Raw genomic sequence first — 7661 nt, 5'->3', positions numbered from 1 at the left:
CAAATTCATAGAGACAGAAAGTAGAAATGAGGTTACCAGGGGATTGGTGGGGAGGGGAAAATGGGGATTTATTGCTTAATGGTTACAGAGTTTCTGTTTGGGGTGCTGGTAAAGTTTTGAAAATATATCCCAGGTGAAATAAAATTAAGACTCTCTTATGTAGGATCATGTCCAGTCAATAACCTGCCTTTCCCTGTTGGTGGATCTCTAACTATTGAGGTTTTGTTTTGTTTTGTCAGTGTGGTAAAATAAAACATAAAACTTGCCATTTTAGCTACTTATAAGTGCATAGTTTGGTAACATTAAGCACATTCACATTGCTGTGCAACCATCACCACCGTCCGATTCCAGAACTTTTTCTTCTTCCTTGAATGAAACTCTGTCCCCATAAACACTAACTGCCCGTTCCCTCCCATCTCCCCATGCCAGCCCCTGGCAACCACCATTCCACTTTTTCTTTTTTTGAGACACAGTCTCACTTTGTTGCCCAGGCTAGAGTGAGTGCCGTGGCGTCAGCCTAGCTCACAGCAACCTCAAACTCCTGGGCTCAAGCAATCTTCCTGCCTCAGCCTCCTAAGTAGCTGGGACTACAGGCATGTGCCACCATGCCCGGCTAATTTTTTCTATATATATTAGTTGGCCAATTAATTTGTTTCTATTTATAGTAGAGACAGAGTCTCGCTCTTGCTCAGGTTGGTTTCAAACTCCTGAGCTCAAACGATCCATCTGACTCGGCCTCCCAGAGAGCTAGGATTACAGGCATGAGCCACCGCACCCGGCCTCCACGTTCTGTCTCTATGAATTTAACTGCTGTAGGTACTTCATGTAAGTGGAATCATACAATATTTGCCTTTTTTTGACTGGTTTATTTCACTTAGCAATAATGTCTTCACATTTCATCCATATGACAGCATGTGTCAGAATTGTTTTCCTTTTTTTTTTTTTTAATTGAGACAGATTCTCACTTTGTTCCTAACTTGGAGCTTAATATTTAGTATATAGAAGTAACTGAATAACATTTCTTTGAGAATTGCAAAAGTTTCATTATCTTCCTACTTATTTTCTCTTTATTTTATTTTATTTTATTTTTTTGAGACAGAGTCTCACTTTGTTGCCCAGGCTAGAGTGAGTGCCATGGCATCAGCCTAGCTCACAGCAACCTCAAACTCCTGGGCTCAAGCAATCCTCCTGCCTCAGCCTCCCGAGTAGCTGGGACTGCAGGCATGCGCCACCATGCCCGGCTAATTTTTTTGTATATATGTTAGTTGGCCAATTAATTTCTTTCTATTTATAGTAGAGACGGGGTCTCGCTCTTGCTCGGGCTGGTTTTGAACTCCTGACCTCGAACAGTCATCCCGCCTCAGCCTCAAGCAGAAGGATTGCTTGAGCCCAGGAGTTTGAGGTTGCTGTGAGCTAGGTTGACGCCACGGCACTCACTCTAGCCTGGGCAACAAAGTCTTTTTTTGGCTAATTTTTAAAAATTCTTGTAGAGATGGGAATCTCATTATGTTGCCCAGGCTGGTCCCAAACTCCTGGCCTCAAGGAATCCTCTCAACTTGGTCTTCCAAAGTACTGGGATTACAGGTGTGAGCCACCACACTCTGTTGCCTGGGCTAGAGTGCCATGGCATCGGCCTAGTTTACTGGGCTCAAGCAATCCTTCTGCCTCAGCCTCCCGAGTAGCTGGGACTACAGGCATGTGCCACCATGCCTGGCTAATTTTTTCTACATATATTTTTAGTTGGCCAATTAATTTCTTTCTATTTATAGTAGAGACGGGGTCTCGCTCTTGCTCAGGCTGGTTTTGAACTCCTGACCTCGAGCGATCCGCCCGCCTCGGCCTCCCAGAGTGCTGGGATTACAGGCGTGAGCCACTGCGCCCGGCCTGTAACATTATTGTTAAGTGTACAGTTTCATGAGTTTTGACAAATGTAAAGAGTCATAAAATCAATTTTTTTAAAAATCTGTGTTTGCCATTAGGGTAAAGTTGCAGAGTCTTTTCCTGGGGCAGCCGTCAGCATCACTGTGCTTCCCTTTTAGTGGGGAAGTTGTGAGAAACAGCATTTTGATCTTTACCTTGTAGGGAATGTCCCAGCGTGCTTTAGACCAGCCCGCTAAAAACTTCACTGATCAGACAGGCCCTGGATCTTCATAGAGTTTATCTCTGGCTCTTTGGAGCACATGTCATACCCAGTCCTTCCATATACTCGCCACTTGCTCATTTTGTCTCATTAATGTGCTGCCATCAATATTGTGGCCTAGTGGAATGTTCTGTAGGATGTCCAGAAGTTCTGGCTACCTTCAGGCTATATCCTGAAGCAGGGGGAAGAGTTAATATAACCCTGGAGCAAGACTGTACTTGCAAAACATTATACATCCCAAGTGAATGTGAACTGATTCTGATGAGGAGAGAAGAGAATGCATTTGCTAGGTCAATAGCACATGCCATGTACCTGAGACCATGTTAGGCTCCTTTAGCAGAGACACTACAGTTGGTATCACAGCTGCAATTGGAGCTACCACCTGCTGTGTGTTGGGTAGTCCACTGTCACTCTCCAGCATCTGTCTGGATTTTGTAAGGGCTTGACTGGAAAATTGAAAGGATATAGGTTGGGGACCACCCCCACCCCCACATCCATTATGTCCTTGAGGGTGCCGCCATCTCTGCTCTTCCTTCTAGGATGTAATGTTGTGTTTGATTTTCTATTTTGGTCATTAAGGAGTAGGAAGAGGGTAAGAGGCTTCTATTTAGCCTCCCCCACTCTGACAGCTGTGTCACAGGGCAATGGACTAACGTGGGGTTTGTCTCCTCCAAGTAGGGCCATCTAAATGATAGATTTGGGGGTTGGGAAATGACCATGCAATCACTGACACTGTGAGCTGTTCATGACCCTAGACTTCATTTATTTCCTGGCCTTCATATACTAACCTCCTCTAATAGGGAGGAAGGCATGATGATGACGATTCGGGTCCCAGGGTATCAACGTCAACTCAGACACTGTGTCCAACAGTCCTTGGAATGCTGGGGTATAATCCTTTGCCTGATGTGTGTTCTCCCCAGTAAATAGCCATTGTCCCTTTGGGGGAAGGAAAGCCTCCCGAGTAGCTGGGACTACAGGCATGTGCCACCATGCCTGGCTAATTTTTTCTATATATGTTAGTTGGCCAATTAATTTCTTTCTTTCTATTTATAGTAGAGACAGGATCTCGCTCTTGCTCAGGCTGGTTTCAAACTCCTGACCTCGAGCAATCCGTCCACCTCGGCCTCCCAGAGTGCTAGGATTACAAGCATGAGCCATGGCGCCCGGCCAAACTTCTTTTTATAAATTACCCAGTCTGTGGTACTCTGTCATAGCAAGATAAAACAGGCTAAGGTAACCCCTGATCCAGCTCCCTCAGGATCCCATCCCATATGTATTTTCCTGGTTCTTGCTGGCTAGGTCACTAAGAGTCTAGGCTCTTCCCTAAGTGGATTTTCCCGGTCAGTTATTTGGTAACTTAAGCCTAGTTATTGGTCTGGTGTTGGGAGGGGAGGTGGAGGTAGATACCCAGAGGATGCGCATGTTGACTTATGAGGCAGAAACCTCTGCAGCATCCTCTTCAAACAAGGGGAAGGGTATCTTTTAACAAGAAGTGGGCTACTTCTATAAGGTCATACGGTTGAGAGGAATCTAGGACTTCAAAATTCCTTTTTTTTTTGGACTTCAAGATTCTTGAGTACATGGACCCAGGAGTCTCCATCCCTTATCTGAGGGTGCCTCCTTTTTCCCAATCCAATCAGGGACCTGGCATTAGCCTTGCAGCCCAGTTGAGGTTAGCTGTTCAACCTCCTCTGGAGCTTTGTTACTCTGACAATTCCTGGGCCTGATTCTTGAAACTATTTATACAATGCAGAAGTCTCTTTATAAGCTCCCAAGGGAGCCCTCTGGTTTTCACACTTAACCCCCAATTGGTGACTAATCACTCTGAGCCTTTGTCTTTCTTCCAATAATTGACTGCCCCAAGAAATAACCATTCAATGCCATCATCCTTTGACTCTTTCCTCAGTATTTCTTAAAGGCCTGTGCATTCTAGCTCACACCCAGTTAGTTTTAACAACTATGTCCCTACCGCATGCCAGGGGCTGTACATGCTCCACTTACTACCAGTGAAAAGGCTCTTGCTGCCAGCTGGCCTGCGGTGATCTGGCTACAAAACACTATTGTTGAGTCAGCTTTCTCAGATGGCACCAACCACCCTAGGTCCTGTTCCCCCAGAAGCATACCCCGAGATGGATATTTGCACAAAGGGAACTTTGGGGGGCTTGTTTGGGTGATCAACACCTGTAAGCAAGTGAAGGAAGGATTGGGAAGAGGGAGAAATTGAAGCATAATGTGGATGAACAAAGGCCTCAATCTTACAGGGAATTCTCCAGAGCTGCAATGACACTTTAGAGTTGTCCCACATTGCAGCAAAAGGAGCAGGACTTCATATTCTTTCATCAGTTAGTCATTGGAGGGAAGCCACTCTCTTCAGCTGAAGGCCATCATGGGGGTTGGGAGGGGCAGGGGGACAAACTCGGCTGGGGGTCATTAATGCTGCCAGGAATGAGCATTTCAGTCTCAAAGGAGACTCTCTGGGTGGTGGCCCACAGTGTCCTCTAAATAAAACCAAAGAAATAAGGGAAAGTGGGAGTATTTATTTCTCATGAAGTTAGAAGTGCCTGAGTGGTGGAGAGGGGAAGAAGTGCAAAGGGAAACTGAGTCCCCTGTCTATTTCTTACAAATAGAGCATTTCAGACTGTTGTTGAAACTGTTCTTACTGTTGGAAAACTTGAAGAAACAAATGAGGCCGGGCGCGGTGGCTCACGCCTGTAATCCTAGCTCTCTGGGAGGCCGAGGCGGGCGGATTGCTCGAGGTCAGGAGTTCGAAACCAGCCTGAGCAAGAGCGAGACCCCGTCTCTACTATAAATAGAAAGAAATTAATTGGCCAACTAATATATATAGAAAAAATTAGCCGGGCATGGTGGCGCATGCCTGTAGTCCCAGCTACTTGGGAGGCTGAGGCAGAAGGATTGCTTGAGCCAGGAGTTTGAGGTTGCTGTGAGCTAGGCTGACGCCACGGCACTCACTCTAGCCTGGGCAACAAAGTGAGACTCTGTCTCAAAAAAAAAAAAAAAAAAAAACAAATGAAATCTGGGAAGCTATGACTTGGTAAATGTTTTAGAAATTTTAAATGTTTACTTTTTAGGGTGGATATAGTCTGAGAAACAAAGAAACTCTTAAGAGTAAAATAAAGTTGGAAGTGAAGATCAAAACAAATTTCTGGTGGGGTATGGTAACCAAAGGTTAAAAAAGAATAAAGGGTTAAGAAACAAGTTGGGCGCAGTGGCTCATGCCTGTAATCCTAGCACTCTGGGAGGCCAAGGTGGGCGGATCCTTTGAGCTCAGGAGTTCAGAGACCAGCAGCCCAGCATGGTGGCGCATGCCTGTAGTCCCAGCTACTCGGGAGGCTGAGGCAGGAGGATCCCTTGAGCCCAGGAGATTGAGGTTGCTGTGAGCTAGGCTGATGCCACGGCACTCACTCTAGCCTGGGCAACAGAGTGAGACTCTGTCTCAATAAATTAAAATAAAATAAAATAAAATAAAATAAAATAAAGAGAAAATAAGTAGGAAGATAATGAAACTTTTGCAATTCTCAAAGAAATGTTATTCAGTTACTTCTATATACTAAATATTAAGCTCCAAGTTAGGAACATTGTTTTATATCTACTCAAAAAGCAGGCTTGGCGAGGTGGCTCACGTCTGTAATCCTAGCACTCTGGGAGGCCAAGGTGGGCTGCTCGCTCAAGGTCAGGAGTTCGAAACCAGCCTGAGCAAGAGCGAGACCCTGTCTCTACTATAAATAGAAACAAATTAATTGGCCAACTAAAAATATACATTAAAAAAATAGCCGGGCATGGTGGCACATGCCTGTAGTCCCAGCTACTCGGGAGGCTGAGGCAGAAGGATCGTTTGAGCCCAGGAATTTGAGGTTGCTGTGAGCTAGGCTGACGCCACGGCACTCTAGTCCGGGCAACAGAGGGAGACTCTGTCTCAAAAAAATAAATAAATAAAAATAAAAGCAAAAACATGTCTCTTACATTTCGGGAGGCAGTATAAAAGCAGATTTTCAGTAAGTCACAAAATTCCAAAACAATGGGCACTGGGGAAACGTCACGTTGTAGCTTTACCGTCACATCTACCTTTACTTCTTTTACCATGTCCAGTTTTTCTCATAAAAATCTTTTAAAAAATCAACATAGTTTAGTTCTTTTCTAGTGCTTATTACAAATGTTGTCAAGAGGAGGGGTTCTCAAAGTGTGGTCATTGGACCAGCAGCTCCAGAATCCCCTAAGAACTTGTTAGAAATGAAAACTCCTGGGCCCCACTGCAGACCTCCTGTGTCAGAAACCGTGGAGGGGAAGCCCTGTAGGTATTCTAATGTGCAGTGAATTGGAGAACAGCTGAGGAGCCCTGTAAGGTTTGGCCTAAGTCACCAACCCCAAATGAGAGTTTGCTGGAGAGAAGGAAGTCAGTCAGCTAGCTTTGGAAACAAACATGCAAAATGTTTTCTTACTGCTTAAAAATAGGTTTAGATTTTTCCCATTTGAAAACTATGTCCACACAAAAACCTGCACGCAGACATTTACAGCAGCTTTATTTGTAATTGCCAAAATTTGTAAGCAAGCAAGATGGCCTTTATAGGTGAATGGATAAACTGGTACATCCAAGCAATGGAATTTGTTCAGCACTGAAAAAAAATAAGCCATAAAGCCATGAAAAGACAGGGAGGAAACTTAAATGTATGTTACTAAGTGAAAGAAGCCAATCTGAAAAGGCTACATACTGTATGGACCCAAGTATAGGAAATTCTGGAAAAGGCAAAAAAAACTACAGAGACAGTAAAAAGATCAGTGGTTGTCAGGGGTTTGTGGGAAAGCAGGTATAAACAGCTAAAACATAGAGGATTTTGGAGGTAGTGAAAATATTAATACTGTCATGGTAAGTAATGGTGATCATTATACATTTGTCCAAATTCATAGAATGTATAAGAATGAACGCTAATGTAAATTATGGACTTTGGCTGATAATGAAGTGTGAATGTAGGTTCATGAACTGTTAGCAAATGTCCCACTCTGGTGGGCAGTGCCAATAATAGGGGAGACTGTGCATGCATGGAGAGAAGGGGTATATGGGAAATCTCAGTACCTTCCACTCAATTTGCTGTGAACCTAAAACTGTTCTAGGGAAAAAAAAAAGTCTTAAAGACAAAACAAAACATAAATACAGGTTGAGAGAGAGAATTTCGGGTAGAAAAAATGAGAATTATGTATGTTTCTTTTTGTTTTAAACACTAAGAGAATTGAGAAGTGACCTTTTAACATATGAGTTTATTTTCCAGGTTTTGGTAAATGCCCAATTAGTGTTTTTATTGCTACTACATCCAGGGGCTGAAAACAATTTGAAATATGTACTTTTATCATACATTTAATACTTAGAAAGAATGGAACTCTATTTAAAGAGTTTTTCAGGCCGGGTGTGGTGGCTCACGCCTGTAATCCTAGCACTCTGGGAGCACAAGGGCGGATTGCTCCAGGTCAGGAGTTAAAACCAGCCTGAGCAAGAGCAAGACCCCATCTC

This window comes from Microcebus murinus, chromosome 18, assembly GCF_040939455.1.
Source record: "Microcebus murinus isolate Inina chromosome 18, M.murinus_Inina_mat1.0, whole genome shotgun sequence".
NCBI classification, from domain to species: Eukaryota; Metazoa; Chordata; class Mammalia; order Primates; family Cheirogaleidae; genus Microcebus; species Microcebus murinus.
The sequence above is the reverse complement of the archived record's forward strand: the minus strand, read 5'-3'. Positions refer to the sequence as shown.